This window comes from Ascaphus truei, chromosome 6 (genome assembly GCF_040206685.1).
Source record: "Ascaphus truei isolate aAscTru1 chromosome 6, aAscTru1.hap1, whole genome shotgun sequence".
Taxonomy (NCBI): Eukaryota; Metazoa; Chordata; class Amphibia; order Anura; family Ascaphidae; genus Ascaphus; species Ascaphus truei.
Genome location: NC_134488.1, coordinates 95,208,699 through 95,225,024, shown reverse-complemented (window position 1 = coordinate 95,225,024; position 16,326 = coordinate 95,208,699). Strand labels below are relative to the sequence as shown.

General features: G+C 46.0%; 1 protein-coding gene across 1 annotated transcript in view; it reads right to left on the bottom strand.

Moving 5' to 3' along the window:
- The window catches only part of LOC142497426 (vomeronasal type-2 receptor 26-like), a 90,629-nt gene extending 76,287 nt beyond the window's left edge, over positions 1-14,342 (bottom strand). The window contains exon 1 of the mRNA XM_075605200.1: positions 14,001-14,342. The gene's annotated coding sequence lies outside the window, so the exon portion shown is untranslated. The remainder of the gene's footprint in view (positions 1-14,000) is intronic.
- Positions 14,343-16,326: the final 1,984 nt, after the last annotated feature.

The window sequence follows — 16,326 nt, the reverse complement described above, 5'->3', positions numbered from 1 at the left end:
GAACGGGGCCTGTATTTCGGGAAGCAGGGGTCCCCGGACCTCAAATCAATGAAGTTCTGCTACGGAAACCCCCTGCTACAATATACTAGTATTACATTTTATATTAAAAATGTGGATCTCTGGCGAGACTTCTTTTAATTTTTTTCATTGCTCATTGACTGATAATGTATTAATCTGTGCCCAATTAGGGTACAGATAAATACAGTGACAGACAATGCATTTTTTGGCAAATGCTTGTTTTCTATGGCTTGTTATTTTTTCAATTTCTGTTTATTGTTTGGATTCAATTGTTTTGAATTTAGATGGCTTGTTTTTAGTACATACAACCCCCTCTCACCCCCGCAGATGACTACACACAGAGATTTCTCCCCACATATGGTTGCTTTTTTTAATCCTGTAAGTGCATTTCCTTTGGGCTGCAGTTTTTTAATAAATGTACTCATTTGTTTAAACAGTTACATGCTATGGAGCTTGCGCTTATGTTTGTTTTTTAGTTCTTAGATTCGTAGTGGTTGGCTATACAACTTTTTTCTGAAGCTGCAAAGACGCTCACTGGATCATCAATTGGGACCTTTATCTCTCTGGATTTTTCAAGTGGAACATATATTTTGGATTTAGTGAAAAAAACAATCACTTTATGGTTTGAAGTTATATGTAGTTAAAAGTGTGTTGATTTTTATTAGGATTTTTATTGATTCATATAATTTATCATCATTATTATATATATATTGTCACTATTATCCACCTGAGTGCTACTTAATTTTGTGTTGGTCTTTGTTATATACATAGTTACATAGTTACATAGTAGATAAGGTTGAAAAAAGACATACGTCCATCAAGTTCAACCTATGCTAATTTTAGACAACAGATACTTTATCCTTATCTATACTTACTTATTGATCCAGAGGAAGGCAAACATAAACCCCCAGAGTCATATAATCCAATGATGCCTCATATGGGAAAAATAAATTCCTTCCTGACTCCAAGAATTGGCAATCAGATTAATCCCTGGATCAACATATTTCCCATTTATACTTATTTGGTATATCCTTGTATACTTTCCTATCTAAAAAGATGTTCAACCTTATTTTGAACAATTCTATTGTATCTGCCATCACAGTCTCAATGGAAAATGAATTCCACATTTTAACTGCCCTTACTGTAAAGAACCCTTTCCTTTGTTGCGGCTGAAATCTCCTTTCCTCCAGCCTTAAGGGATGGCCCGAGTCCTTTCTACTGCTCGTGAGATGAATAGTTCTTTTGAAAGCTCCTTGTATTGTCCCCAAATATATTTGTATATAGTTATCATATCCCGTCTTAGACGCCTCTTTTCTAATGTAAATAAATCTAATTTAGCTAGCCTCTCCTCATAAGTTAAATTGTCCATCCCCCTTATTAATTTTGTGGCTCTTCTCTGCACTCTCTCTAGTTCCATAATGTCTTTTCTTAGGATTGGTGCCCAAAATTGTACTCCATATTCAAGGTGAGGTCTTACTAATGCTTTGTAAAGGGGTATAATAATGTTAACTTCCCTTCCATCCATTGCCCGTTTGATGCATGTTAAGATCTTGTTCGCCTTTGCAGCTACTGCATGACATTGGGCACTATTGCTAAGCCTGCTGTCTACAAGCACTCCTAAATCCTTCTCCATCAAGGATTCCCCCAATATATCTCCATTTAATTTGTAAGTCGCCTTTTTATTCTTGTATCCCAAATGCATAACCTTACATTTATCTGTATTAAACCTCATCTGCCATTTACCTGCCCACGTTTCCAGTCCCTCCAAGTCCTTCTGAAGAGAAATTACATCCTGCTCTGTTTCTATTACCTTACACAATTTAGTGTCATCAGCAAAGATGGAGACTTTGCTCTCGAAGCCAACCTCAAAGTCATTAATAAACAAGTTAAAAAGCAAAGGTCCCAATACTGATCCCTGAGGTACTCCACTCACGACTTTAGCCCAACCTGAAAAAGTTCAATTTTAAGACAACCCTCTGTTGTCTGCTCTTTAACCAGTTTTCAATCCAGGTGCATATATTATTACTGAGTCCAATTTGCTTTATTTTGTACACCAACCTCTTGGGTGAAACCGTATCAAAAGCCTTTGCAAAATCTACATAGACCACATCAACTGCATTACCCCGGTCTAAATTCCTACTTACCGCCTCAAAAAAAACAAATAAGGTTAGTTTGGCATGATCTATCCTTCATAAATCCATGCTGACTATTACTAATAATTTTATTTTCCATTAGGTATTCCTGAATATTATCCCGTATTAAACCTTCAGGAAGTTTCCCCACTATTGAAGTCAGGCTTACAGGTCTGTAATTCCCCGGTTGTGATGTAGCTCCCTTTTTAAATATAGGCACCACATCTGCTTTACGCCAATCTTGTGGTACTGAGCTTGTGGAAATGGAGTCCTTGAATATTAAATATAATGGTTTTGCTATTACTGAGCTTAACTGCTTGAGAACTCTTGGATGTATGCTATCGGGGCCAGGTGCCTTATTTACTTTAATTTTTTCAAGTCGCTTACTGCTGCGGCACAGTTTATTCGAGCATTTGCCCGTTCTGTGCCGCAGCAGTAGCCTGGCGCGCGCCCGAGTGTGACGGGCGTGCGCCGAAGCAGCGGAAGAGCGCCCTCCGATCGGGGCGCTCTCCCTACCGCTGCCGGGTCCGCCGGGTCCCCCGGAACCCCCTGCCGCTGTCCCGCGATCGCGGGACACCAGGGCTCCCTCGGGGAGCCCCTGGACACGCGTGCAGGGGGCGCACGCTCCCGATGATGCGTGACCGCGCGTCTATGACGCGCGGCACGCCGAGGGGCGGCCACTAGCAAGCCGGGAGATTTCCCGGCTTGCGGTACCGACCACACTTCAATAAAGTGTGTCGGTAGTGTATGAACTTCTTCCTCAGTTAACCAATTGTTCATTAATATGGAGGTTGTGGCTTCCTCCTGCGCCACTACTATTGAACTTGATTCTTCCCTGGTAAACACAGAGGCAAAGAATTTGTTTAATACCTCTGCTTTTTCCTTATCTCCAATAATCTGCCTACCCATCTCACACTGAAAGGGTGCAATATTTTCTTTACTCATTTTTTGTTATTAAGGTACTTAAAGAACTTTAATGGGTTGACCTTACTTTCTATTGTAATCCCTTTTTCATTATCCATTTTTGCTAATTTAATTGCCCTTTTCCAATTTTTGTTACAATCCTTATAATTCTGATACAATGTCTCCGTCCCTCCTGATGTAAAGAATCTAAACGCCTTCCTCTTCTTGTCCATTTCCTCCCCTACCTGTTTAGTTAGCCACATTGGTTTTGACTTATTTCTTTTATACTTATTACCCAAAGGTATACACTGATAAGTGTGCTTTTCTAACAATGTTTTAAAGACTGCCCATTTATCTTTACATTTTTCCCTGCAAAAACATCATCCCAGTGTATTACCTGTAGATTAGACCTCAGTTTATTAAAATCTGCCTTTCTAAACTTTAAGGTCTTTGTAGAACCCAAGTAATCTATTTTTTGATAATTTATTTCAAATGAGACCATGTTATGATCACTGTTACCCAAATGTTCAAGGACTTGAATATTTGTTATTACTTCTACATGGTTTGATATGACCAAATCCAGTACTACCCCTCTCCTGGTTGGTTTCTCAATAATTTGAGTCATATAATTGTCTTTAAGCACCCCCAAAACCTGTTTCCTTTTGTTGTAATGCTAATCTCATTGCCCCAGTCTATGTATGGATAATTAAAATCCCCCATTATGCAAACATGACCCAGTTTTGATGCCTTCTCCATTTGCAAAAGTATTTTAGCTTCCTCAATCTTGCAGATATTTGGTGGTTTATAGCATATTCCCACAAACATTTTCTTTACACTTTTCCTTCACTGCTAATTTCTATCCACAAAGTCTCTACATTTTCATCATTCCGTTCATAAACATCATCCCTTATAATAGGTTTTAGATCCGGTTTAATATATAAACATACTCCACCTCCCCTTCTATTTGTTCGATCCTTCCGAAAAATGGAATAACCCTCTAAATTAACTGTTCAGTCATGAGTTTCATCCCACCATGTTTCAGTAATGCCTATGATGTCATACTGCTCCCTTGCAGCTATTAATTCAAGCTTCCCCATTTTATCTGTCAGGCTTCTTGCATTAGCAAGCATGCATTTAAGTTTTTTTTCAGCCTGTACTATTATCTTATCTGCTCCTTCCTTTCTGCGCCCACTTGGTTTAGTCTTTAGAAGTTTTCTAGTATTATCTGTATTTACTATGGGTGTCTCGCTGCTTGTCAAACTTGCACTTGCCCCCATTCTACCTCAATACCCATTTGTATCCTCTTCTATTCCATTTAGTTCATTATCTGTTTCATTCCCCTCCTTCCTCCATCCTAGTTTAAAATCTCCTCTAACCTTTTTAGCATTCTCCCCCCTAGCACAGAAGATCCCTCTTCATTGAGGTGCAATCCGTCCCTAGAATATAGATGGCACCGCTCAGAAAAGGAGTCCCAGTGCTCTAAAAACCCAAACCCCTCCTTCCTGCACCATGTTCTTAGCCATGAATTAACCTCCTTGATCTCTGACTGTCTCCCTACGGTAGCGCATGGCACTGGTAGTATTTCGAAAAATGGCTAGTGGTTTTATTTGTTTAATAGTTTGCTTCGATAGTTGTGTATTTAATTGTATTGTTTTGGAATAAGTGTAATAATTGTTTTGGAATAATTGTAATAATTTTGCTTTTTTGGTGATAGATAATTATTTGTGATGTGTACTATTAGGCTATTTAGTTATTTTATTGTTGGGGTGTTTAGGTTTTTCTGTATGTATGTGATTATTGCGTATTTGTGGCCTTAATTATTTTATTAGGTTGACCATTGAGTGAAATAGTGGCTTATCATGCCCATATTAAATATATACTACTGTGCCAATCAATGGGTACAGGGTGGGTATAGTGGGTCCGGGGTTAGGTACTTAGGCCTCCCGGTGGATAGCGTGGGACAGGGTTTAACCCCTTCATTACTATAGCGGTTATTAGCGGATGAGGATACCCTTCATGAAGGTAGGGGTAAGTTAAACATTTTATTTACTTAATTTATGCTGGCTGGCTAATGTTTGATTTTGTAATGGGCAAATGAGCTATTATCCATATCTGGATAATATTTATTTTGCCCATTACTGTACAGTATGTGTTGGGGAGGTGTATTTATTGCAATGTATTCCACTTTTTTTTTTTTTGCAACAGGATTGGTACTGCAGTCCAGCGGGGTACCGCGGGGACCATCCGAGGATCCCCAGACACCCACGGGGACCACCTGGAGATCCATGGACCACCCAGGGACCCCTGCCGGCCTCTGCTATCAATCCTGTGTGTAAAAAAAGAAAACATGCTTTTATGTGGGGGCACAGGGTGTGTATTGGTGGTTAGTACATATTGTAATGTTTATTGGGGGCAGATGGGGTGAGTGAAGGGCCAAGTACCTGCTTAACTCACCCCCTCTGCCCCCAATAAAGCTGCTTTTGTTCCTTAACCCTTCATTGCCTTAGCGGTTAGCCTCTAAGGCAGGGCTGCACAACATACGGCCCGCGGGCCTGGCCTCTCTGTGCGGCCCTCGATAAGATTTAAAAAAAAAAAAAAAAAACTTCAAAAAAAAAAATGGCGGCGATTCCCCGCGGTCCCGGGGGTGATGTGAGCTGCATTGAGGTGAGGTGCAGTGGGGTGAGGTGAGGTGCAGGGGGGTGAGGTGAGGTGCAGGGGGGTGAGGTGCATTGAGGTGAGGTGCAGGGGTGTGAGGTGCATTGAGGTGAGGTGCAGGGGGGTGAGGTGCATTGAGGTGAGGTGCAGTGAGGTGAGGTGCAGTGAGGTGAGGTGCAGGGGAGGTGACGTGCAGGGGAGGTGAGGTGCAGTGAGGTGAGGTGCAGTGAAGTGAGGTGCGGTGAGGTGCAGGAAGGGTGATGTGAGGTGCAGGGGGGGGGGGTGATGTGAGGTGCAGGGGGGGGGTGATGTGAGGTGCAGGGGGGGGTGATGTGAGGTGCAGGGGGGGGTGATTGGAGGTGCAGGGGGGGGTGATTGGAGGTGCAGGGGGGGTGATTGGAGGTGCAGGGGGGGGTGATTGGAGGTGCAGGGGGGATGATTGGAGGTGCAGGGGGAATGATTGGAGGTGCAGGGGGGGTGATTGGAGGTGCAGGGGGGGTGATTGGAGGTGCAGGGGGGGAGAGTGGTGTGAGGTGCAGGGGGGGGAGAGTGGTGTGAGGTGCAGGGGGGGAGAGTGGTGTGAGGTGCAGGGGGGGAGAGTGGTGTGAGGTGCAGGGGGGGAGAGTGGTGTGAGGTGCAGGGGGGGGGAGAGTGGTGTGAGGTGCAGGGGGGGGGGAGAGTGGTGTGAGGTACAGGGGGGGAGAGTGGTGTGAGGTGCAGGGGGGGAGAGTGGTGTGAGGTGCAAGGGGGGAGAGTGATGTGAGGTGCAGGGGGGGGGAAGTGGTGTGAGGTGCAGGGGGGGAGAGTGGTGTGAGGTGCAGGGGGAGAGTGGTGTGATGTGTAGGGGGGAGAGTGGTGTGAGGTGCAGAGGGGGAGAGTGGTGTGAGGTGCAGGGGGGGAGAGTGGTGTGAGGTGCAGGGGGGGAGAGTGGTGTGAGGTGCAGGGGGGGGGAGAGTGGTGTGAGGTGCAGGGGGGGAGAGTGGTGTGAGGTGCAGGGGGGGAGAGTGGTGTGAGGTGCAGGGGGGGAGAGTGATGTGAGGTGCAGGGGTGGAAAGTGGTGTGAGGTGCAGGGGGAGAGTGGTGTGAGGTGCAGGGGGGGCGAGTGGTGTGAGGTGCAGGGGGGAGAGTGGTGTGAGGTGCAGGGGGGGAGAGTGGTGTGAGGTGCAGGGGGGAGAGTGGTGTGAGGTGCAGGGGGGGGAGAGTGGTGTGAGGTGCAGGGGGGGGGAGAATGGTGTGAGGTGCAGGGGGGGAGAGTGGTGTGAGGTGCAGGGGGTGGAGAGTGGTGTGAGGTGCAGGGGGGGAGAGTGGTGTGAGTTTCAGGGGGGGAGAGTGATGTGAGGTGCAGGGGGGGAAAGTGGTGTGAGGTGCAGGGGGGGAGAGTGGTGTGAGGTGCAGGGGGGGAGAGTTGTGTGAGGTGCAGGGGGGGAGAGTTGTGTGAGGTGCAGGGGGGGAGAGTTGTGTGAGGTGCAGGGGGGGGGGAGAGAGGTGTGAGGTGCAGGGGGGGGAGAGTGGTGTGAGGTGCAGGGGAGGAGAGTGGTGTGAGGTGCAGGGGGGGGCGAGTGGTGTGAGGTGCAGGGGGGAGAGTGGTGTGAGGTGCAGGGGGGGAGAGTGGTGTGAGGTGCAGGGGGGGAGAGTGGTGTGAGGTGCAGGGGGGGAGAGTGGTGTGAGGTGCAGGGGGGGAGAGTCGTGTTAGGTGCAGGGGGAGAGTGGTGTGAGGTGCAGGGGGGGAGAGTGGTGTGAGGTGCAGGGGGGAGAGTGGTGTGAGGTGCAGGGGGGAGAGTGGTGTGAGGTGCAGGGGGGGAGAGTGGTGTGAGGTGCAGGGGGGGAGAGTGGTGTGAGGTGCAGGGGGGGAGAGTGGTGTGAGGTGCAGGGGGGAGAGTGGTGTGAGGTGCAGGGGGGGGAAACGATGTGAGGTGCAGGGGGGGTGGGATGTGTGTGGTGTGCAGGGGGTATTATGTGTGTGGTGTGCAGGGGGGTATTATGTGTGTGGTGTGCAGGGGGTATTATGTGTGTGGTGTGCAGGGGGGTATTATGTGTGTGGTGTGCAGGGGGGTATTATGTGTGTGGTGTGTAGGGGGGTATTATGTGTGTGGGTGAGGGGGAGAGATGGGGGTATGAGAGATAGATGGGGAGTATCGCAAAGGTTGATAGTGAGGGGTTCTGGGGGAGATATGAGGATGATGATGAGAGGTGCTGGAGGAGAGATGATGATGATGATGATGATGATTTTACCTGTGCGGCCCAAATTTTTTTTCCTTAGAGCATTTTGGCCCTTCTCGCTTTACGAGTTGTGCAGGCCTGCTCTAAGGTAATGAAGTTGCCTGTAAATACATTTTATTGCATGGGATTCATGCCGGGTACCTCTAGTGCTGATATTAATGGGTATCAGTTCCGGAAACCCCCGGCATCAATCCGATGCAAGAAAAAAATCATATTTTTAAAAGTCCCCTCTTGCCGCTTCTCACCACCTTCCTGCCAACTTTTCCTGGTAGGAGGATTTTGAGAGGAAATCTCTATTCTAGAGCCATGATTAGCCTCAATAAGCTAATCGGGGCTACTAGAATTGCACAAGTTTGAAAACCTGCCGATAAGTGGCTTCTCGCCACTCGTTTGTTTTATTTATTTTTTTCTCGGAAAAAAAATTGCTGAAAAGGGCTTTTATCGGCTACTTTCAGGGTTTACTGAATAGCAGTAGGCCTTTTTGGTGAAAAGGCCTCGATAAGTGACTTATCAGCACTTACTGCATAGGCCCCTTTGCTAAGACTGTAGGAGGGTCATCTAATCTCTGCTGAGAGTGGGAGAATCGAGCTCTAACATAAATAAACTCCTGTATATTTAGTCTGACTGGTGGGAAAACCCTGGTTATATTTTTTCGCTGTATATGTAAACCACTACAATTGTGATGGTGTCAGGACGCATTTTTGTGAGGTCAGACAGCCCTATGAGAGGAGCAGATGTACAGGCAGGAGATATATAGGCAGGCTCCAGAGGGCACATATTGATAGAGTTGCTTCTGCCAAAAAGGAGGTTACAAGCTATTATGGAACACAATAACCATTTCTTCTCCCTTAAAAAATAATTTGCTGCATTGCAAGGCATTGGGGCCTATTCACTAAACTTCGATAATTTCAGTGTATTACTGATTGGGTTAGCATTTTCCTACAGCACGCTATTACAGTACATTTGTGTAAAAACAGTATTCACTAAGAAAACACGCAAGTTTTTTATAGTGTGCCAAAAACATAATATAGTATTGAAGCAGGAGGTCTCCGGAGTTAAACTGCATTAATTTCAGCCTCAGGGACCCCCTGCTTCCCGTGTTATAGGCCCCAGTATGTCCTGTGCATTTAAATGTTCCAGTCACGTGACTCGGGAGAATTTAAACATGGCAGAGTTACTGGCACCCCATACCAGGGCCTGTAACTCAGAAAGCAGGGGGTCTCCGGGACTGAAATGAATGCAGTTCAGCTCCGGAGACCGCTGGGTTCAATACTCTGTTATTAAAATGAACATTAAAACAGTTTCATTACCTTAGCGGTTAGCCGCTAAGGTAATGAAACTGGCTGTAATTTTATTTTTCTTAGCTAGGATTGAATACGGGTTTCAACAGAGCTGAAATGAATGCGGGTCAGCTCTGGAGACCCCGGGGACCACCGGAAATCCCTGGATTCAATCCTCTGCAGTAAAAATAAAATAAACTTTGTGATATGGAAATTACGATTACGATCTCGTGACCCTTTAGGTGGCGAGATTCGAATTTTACTTTTTAAGGTGCGATATGCATATCGAAGTTTAGTGAATAGCACTTGCTATCAAAAAAATTGAGTATGGCCAGTTTTTCTGCTACCGCACGGGTTGTAATAGCAAGTGCCTTAATGCTCATTAAAAAGCTGTTTTCATGCGATTTTGCCATGTTAACAGTACTTTGTGAATAGGTACACATGCAAAATTGCTTGAAAAGTGCACTTATCAAGCGTTAAGGCACTTATCGAAGTTTAGTGAATAGGCACCATTGTGTCCCAACAACTGGGCAGAGCTGCCTGAATCATAAGGATCAACCTTGCTCAAAATTCTGTTACCAAGATTCACTACAAGAACAAGAACAAAATCCTGTCTTTCAATCTGGAGCTGAAAATAGTGAAAACACGCTGAGTTCCCTGGGTTGCGACGACCGATCAAGATCACCAAATAATCAATGAAGTCGCTCATCTTTACTGGAGACTTTCGTTTGCTCTCTACCTGTGCATCTAGGATAGAAATAATATCTTCCAATTTTGCAGGGTCAGAAGAGAAACAATTTCTATCTCTAGGCCACCAGGCGCACACAGTGGCTGACAATGGCAGAATTTTCTAGTTACTCCCAAAGTTCATAAGGGAAAAACAGCTCTTTTTTTCACTGGATCACAAACTTTTACTCTGGTCTCAAAACAATTCAGATGAATTTACCAAAGTTAGAGGAGAGTCTCCCTTAAGGCTGTTTGAAAATAACTGGAAATAGCCTGAATACTCTGATCACCATGCATTGTGCATGATAGAATCACTCACTCATGAATGGGCTACTCCTTTTTCTGAACCAGCACTTACTAGTTCAATGACAAGATATTGTACTCAGTTGGACATGCTCTTCTTATTCTATGTTTCATGTTATGTTAACCTTATGTGTACTAATATTTTCTCTTTTAGACTTAGGCTGGTAATATCTGCATGTAAACCTGGCAAAGAAAGTGTAAATACTGTGATTTTACTATTTACTGACCCAAGATTTACATGTACCTTTTGATATCAATGCAGCAATAATTAGAATTCAAATTGCCTAAGAATCCTGCTCAATAGGCATCAAACCCACTGTGCATGATATTTTCACAACATTTTTTGATGTTTTCACAACAATCATTCAGTTTTTATTGGATTTTTTATTTGACCTTTGAACGGTGTTTACCAGTTTAATTTTATGAATTGGTTTTAGCATGAGCTGTGCGATGCACTCAAATTATAGCCTATGGGTAAATAGTATATGGCCCAATACCCAAACATACCTTAGCAAACTAGACACCCTCTATAATTCAATATGCAGCTTTGTCCTCCAATGTAACTACAACACACAACTGCGAAATGCGCAAAGAACTAGATTGGCCATCACTTGAGTCTAGGCGCAAAGTTAATCTTACCTGTCTTACCTTCAAATACTTTCTGGGCAAGCTACCCGCCTATCTGAACAAGCTCCTCACCCCTTACCGCACGTAGTACTTATCACCTGAGATCTGACTCCAAAAGAGTGTTCACTTTTTCAAGGTTTAATAAAGTATCCGACCGCTCCGCCTTCTATCACCGTGCACCCCACAACTGGAACAATCTACTGGAGACTCTCAAAACCGCCACAAGTCTGCAGTATGTTCCTTCTCAACTAAAGCTGTCTCACATTTTAATCTGGTCTGTAACTGTTACATACTCCTATAACATATTTTATCATCAACTATTCATGCAATGTCTTTATATATAACTATCTTATATACCCGGCGTTGCCCCGGATTTCATGTTCATGTGTACTGACCTAGTCGTGACGCAGAATGGAGCTGCCAGGACTTCAAACCTGCACGGGTAAGTAATGGGTGTGTGTGTTGCTGCTCCTCCTGGTCGCCCAGTGTCACTTGTCTCCTGCCCCTGGTGGTAGCGGGGGGTGTTCCTTCCTACCCCCACGTCCCCGTGGCTGGCTGCCGTGTTCCTTCCCTCCCCCCCGGCGCTCCTGCTGCCCGCGCGGGATGGGAAGTGGTAGCGGGGGGTGTTCCCCCCCCCTGTCCCCGTGGCTGGCTGCCGTGTTCCTTCCCCCCGGTCCCCGGCACTCCCATTTCACCTGATGCCGACTGAGTTGGGAAAGTACCTTCACCGATTTGAAGAAGCTTGTTTCCCATACGCCAACGCTACGCAAAGCCACAAACCCACAAACAAACAATTTTGTATATATACTGTCGCGGCCGAGTTTATTCTAACATTTACCCGGTCTCGGCCGTGACAGAAACCGGGCGCGCGCCGGGGTGTCCCGTGCGCGCGCCGAAGCCTCGGAGGAGCGGTCCTCCGATCGAGGCTTCTCCCTCACCTCTCCGGGTCCGCCGGGTCCCCCGGAACCCCCCCACCGCCGTCCCTCACATCGCGGGACACCAGGGCTCCCTCGGGGAGCCCTGGGCACGCGTGCAGGTGGCGCAGGCACCCGATGACGCGTGACCGTGCATCGGTGACGCGCGGCACGCCGAGGGGATTTGGCTAGCAAGCCGGGAAATCTCCCGGCTTGCGGAACTAGCCGAGTTAGGATTAAATGTGTCGCCTCTGTAGATGTATAACCCTGTTCATTTAATGTAACCATGTATTATGTAACAATATAACATATATGTAACAATGTATCTGTAATCACAACTCTGTGCCCAGGACATACTTGAAAACGGGAGGTAACTGTCAGTGTATTACTTAAGTAATAATCCCTGAAGAACAGGGCATTATTGGCCAGTAATGCCCTGTTCTGAGGAGATTATTACTATTATAGGCTAAATGTAGACTTTTTTCATAAAATAGACACTTTTGTATAGATATATAACTCGGAACTACGCTGATGCACCTGTGTAGGAAAAATAAATAAAGTAGCAAATGAGAGGGAAGAGAGGGGCGGGAGGTGAGGAGGGGGGGAGAAGAGGGGTGAGTGTGGTCAGAAGAGAGAGAGGTGAGGGGGCAAGGGAGGAGGAGAGGCATGGGTGGGGGAGAAGAGATAGGTGAGTGGGGATTGAGAGAGGTGGTGGAGGAGGGGAGAAGTAAGGGGGGAACGAAGTGAGGGGGGAGAGGTGAGGGGGGATCGAGGGGATGGGGGGAGCGAGGTGAGGGGGGGGAGCGAGTGCGAGGAGAGAGATAGAGAGGTGAGTGGAGGGAGAGGTTGGGGGGGAGAGAGGTGAGGGAGAGGGGAGGAGGAGAGGTGAGGGATAGGGGGAGGTGTTGAGGGGGGAAAGGGATGAGAAGTGGGGGACATAGAGGGGAGGGGGAGAGGTCGGTGAAGGGAAGAATGGGAAGAGAAGTGGGGGGGGGGGGGGGGCAAAGTGATTTTAACTACAAACTAAAAAAAAAACGAGATAAAAATGACCTTAGCAGAAGCTATGCAAGTGCTGGAAGAAATATTACTTTGTTAAAAGTAACATAGTTACTATTTGGGATTCACAAGCTTCTGACAGCACTAGTAGGGGAGGGGGAGTGAAGGAGAGGGAGAGAGGAGGGGAGAGAGAGAAAAAGACTGCTTGTGCTGTGTGGGAGAGCATGCATGAGTTGTGTGAGAGAGCCTGCATGTGCTGTGTGAGAGAGCCTGCATGTGCTGTGTGGGAGAGCTTGCATGTGCTGTGTGAGAGAGTCTGCATGTGCGGCGTGAGAGTGCCTGCATGTGCGGTGTGAGAGTGCCTGCATGTGCTGTGTGAGAGAGCCTGTGTGAGAGAGCCTGCATGTGCTGTGTGAGAGAGCTTGCATGTGCTGTGTGAGAGGAGAGTTATAAAGATGCCGCGCTCCCCCTGCGTCTCTGAAAGATGAGTTGGCAAGTTGGCAAAAATTCCTGGCTTTACTGAATGAATAAGAAAGCAGGGATTTCAGTAATGATATGATGATCTGATGATATGATGTATTGAAAAATTCCAAGTAACAGATTTGAGATATACAGGAATACCCCGCATTAACGTACGCAATGGGTCTGGAGCATGTATGTAAAGTGAAAATGTACCTTTTTACCACTTATCGTGCATGTACTGTACTGCAATCGTCTCATATGTGCATATCTGATATAAATAACTCAATTGTAACAGGCTCTATAGTCTCCCCGCTTGCGCACAGCTTAGGCACAGGTAGGGAGCCGGTATTGGTGTTCAGGACGTGCTGGCATGCGTGAGCTGCCATTTGCCTATTTGGTTATATGTCCTTACTCGCGAGTGTACTTAAAGTGAGTGTCCTTAAACTGGGGTATGCCTGTATAATGTCTATGAAAAGGATTCCTTCTTAAAAAATGGCCCGTAATCACAGTACAAAATCACTTAAACTACTTTTCTTTAAAAGTTCTCAAAATTGTATGAAGCATTACAACTGAATAAAGAACACAACTAATCACAATGACTTTAAACTTGGAGAGCATTTAAAAAAAAGGACTTGTGGATGTCTTATTGTAACAAGAATCTGTAATATAATGTTTACAAGAGCCCTATACCATGAGGGTCAGTGCAGGAGCAGTGCAAACCTTTCCTACAACTCTTAAAAACTGATTTCAATAAAGTCACTTACCTTAGGTCACTTGGAGAGTGGAACCAAAGTCTGCTGTTCACTGTCAACTGCTTCACTTACAGGTAGGTAAGTGTAGCTTGAATTTTACCTCCACTTATGTAAATGGCACTTATACTATGGGATGCATATAGTTTTTTGTCAAAACAGGTCAAGTACTGCTGAACTGGAAAATGAAACGCATGTGCAGTTTCCTTCCTGGATTTGTTGGCTTATATTAACTTCAGTTTGCTTTTGCAGGTTAAGGTCTAAAGGATTCGATGATGGTTCCAAATGCACTGTGATTTTTAAGTACTGTAGCTCCAGTAAATTCATGAACAGTTTTGTCTGCAGTACATTGTGGTGTCTTTGGCAGGCAGGCACTGTGAATGCATGTGCCATGCTCTTTTATTCCAAGCATTACACTTATATTTTACCCCAGTGTAAACTCATCCAAGAAAAGCTCATGGGATGGCAGCTGTTAAGAAAATAATAAACAGAACAATTATGCAAATACATTCAAAATTCTGGTGTTAATCTGTCCCCTCCAAAGACAAATTGAGGAGGAAATGAAGGAGAATAACTTGACAGTTGAGGATTCTTTTGCTAAACATTTGCAGCATTTTTCTCTTTGGGATGATGTTTGCCCTGTGGAAATAGTGAAAACCTCAAGGTACATATAGCTGGGTCCCCTCTTACCCCCATTTTCAATAGCACCGGCCAGTGAGCCAGAAATATCAGAGGAGTGTCCAGATTTGGAAGCCGAACCAAGATCATTTGAAAGGAACCTCAGCCAACTCAAACGGCGATTGGTGGACACCACCCGAGGAAGTAGCGGATAATTGGCCAGTGCCTTACGTACCATCCTCAGTGGCTTCAACAAGCCAGCCAATCGACCCAAGAAGCCAGAGCTTCATTCCCCAAGGAGACGGTTCAGAGACTGGTTCACCCCTTATGAGAGGGCAAGGGCCTCAAGCCGATGAAAGCTTCTCCACTGAAGATGTCAGAGAAGAGACTCCCAGGAGTCAAAGAGTGAGATGCCCGCCAATGAGAATGGCGGATGATTCATTAGGGGCACCTCTCTATGAGTCTAAACGGCTGTCTCGGAGCAGGTTCGCGTGATCTCACTGAATTGTTCAACCTTGTTTAGAGTTGTGCCACCCAGTTAAGTTGTATGTTATGCACTGCATTTTTATTATATAAACTTCTGTGTAGTATATGTGTTCCCAAGCAGGGTGTTGGAGTCTCCACCAGGGGGAGGATGTAGCCGGGTCCCCTCTTACCTCCTGTGCCAGGGAGGGGGGTGGCTGCAGGGTTTCGGAGCAGCGGCGCTCCATGGCCGATCAGCAGCACTGGAGGCTGCCATCTTGGATCACTGCACATGCGCCGAGTGCCGTGCGCATGCACAGTAGTAGGAGCAGTGCGGCGGCCATTACAATCGGCTCCACATGGGACTTCATGTCCCATAGTGCCATGGGGTAAGCTGCACATGTGGGGCAGTAGAGCCAATAGGTCGTGATGATCCATGCAGGGGAAAACAGTGAGTTTGGTGCCAAACGGATGGCGCGGGCAGTCGGAGCAGAGGAGCCAACAGAGTAGGTAGTTGTGATGGTGAATGGGTACCCAGGCTCACTAATAAAGGTTCAGCCCACTTGGGTACCCCTGATCCGTGTGTTGAGGTCTTAGAGTGTCAGCTCTTGGACCCAGATGTCAGAGATGCATTATTGTGACTGTGTGCAAATTTTGCGACATTAAAGATTTTTCTGTGTTTTGCCTTTCCTGGGGTGCTGGGACCAGGAGATTTCAAGGCTGTAAATTTCACGGTGGGATTGCCAGAGAAAGTCTTCACAGAATGTGGCTATGTATCGCGGTTCCAGAGTTATGAGATACCCCAAAAGTTGGATCCGGGAATCGAGTGAGGTTCTCGGATACAGCCAAGCACATTGCTCCGGGCAAACTTCGACTCTGAAACGTTCTTGTGACTCACCGCAGGATTCCTGCTGCAGCATAATCCAGACAAGGTAAACGCGGCGTTGAAGGGGTTAATGTATACCTGCAACCATACAGGATCCCCTAGAATAAAGGGTGGTGCCCAGATACATGCCCAGGGTATAGGGGTTCAGGGGATGCTCCAGCTATATGATAAAGCTGAAAGTGATCTCGTGTGTAAAAAGTTTAAATGTTATTTCTAGAGTGTGAAAAAGTGAAAATAAAGTGCGCTACTAATGTGATCCTACACTATATAATGTTGGATATATTAAACTGTCAATACAGATAATAAATACCCAGCAGTAGTGGTGTGAGTTAAATAACATTAACCAGTGCACAAATACAGTGATAAGTACATAAC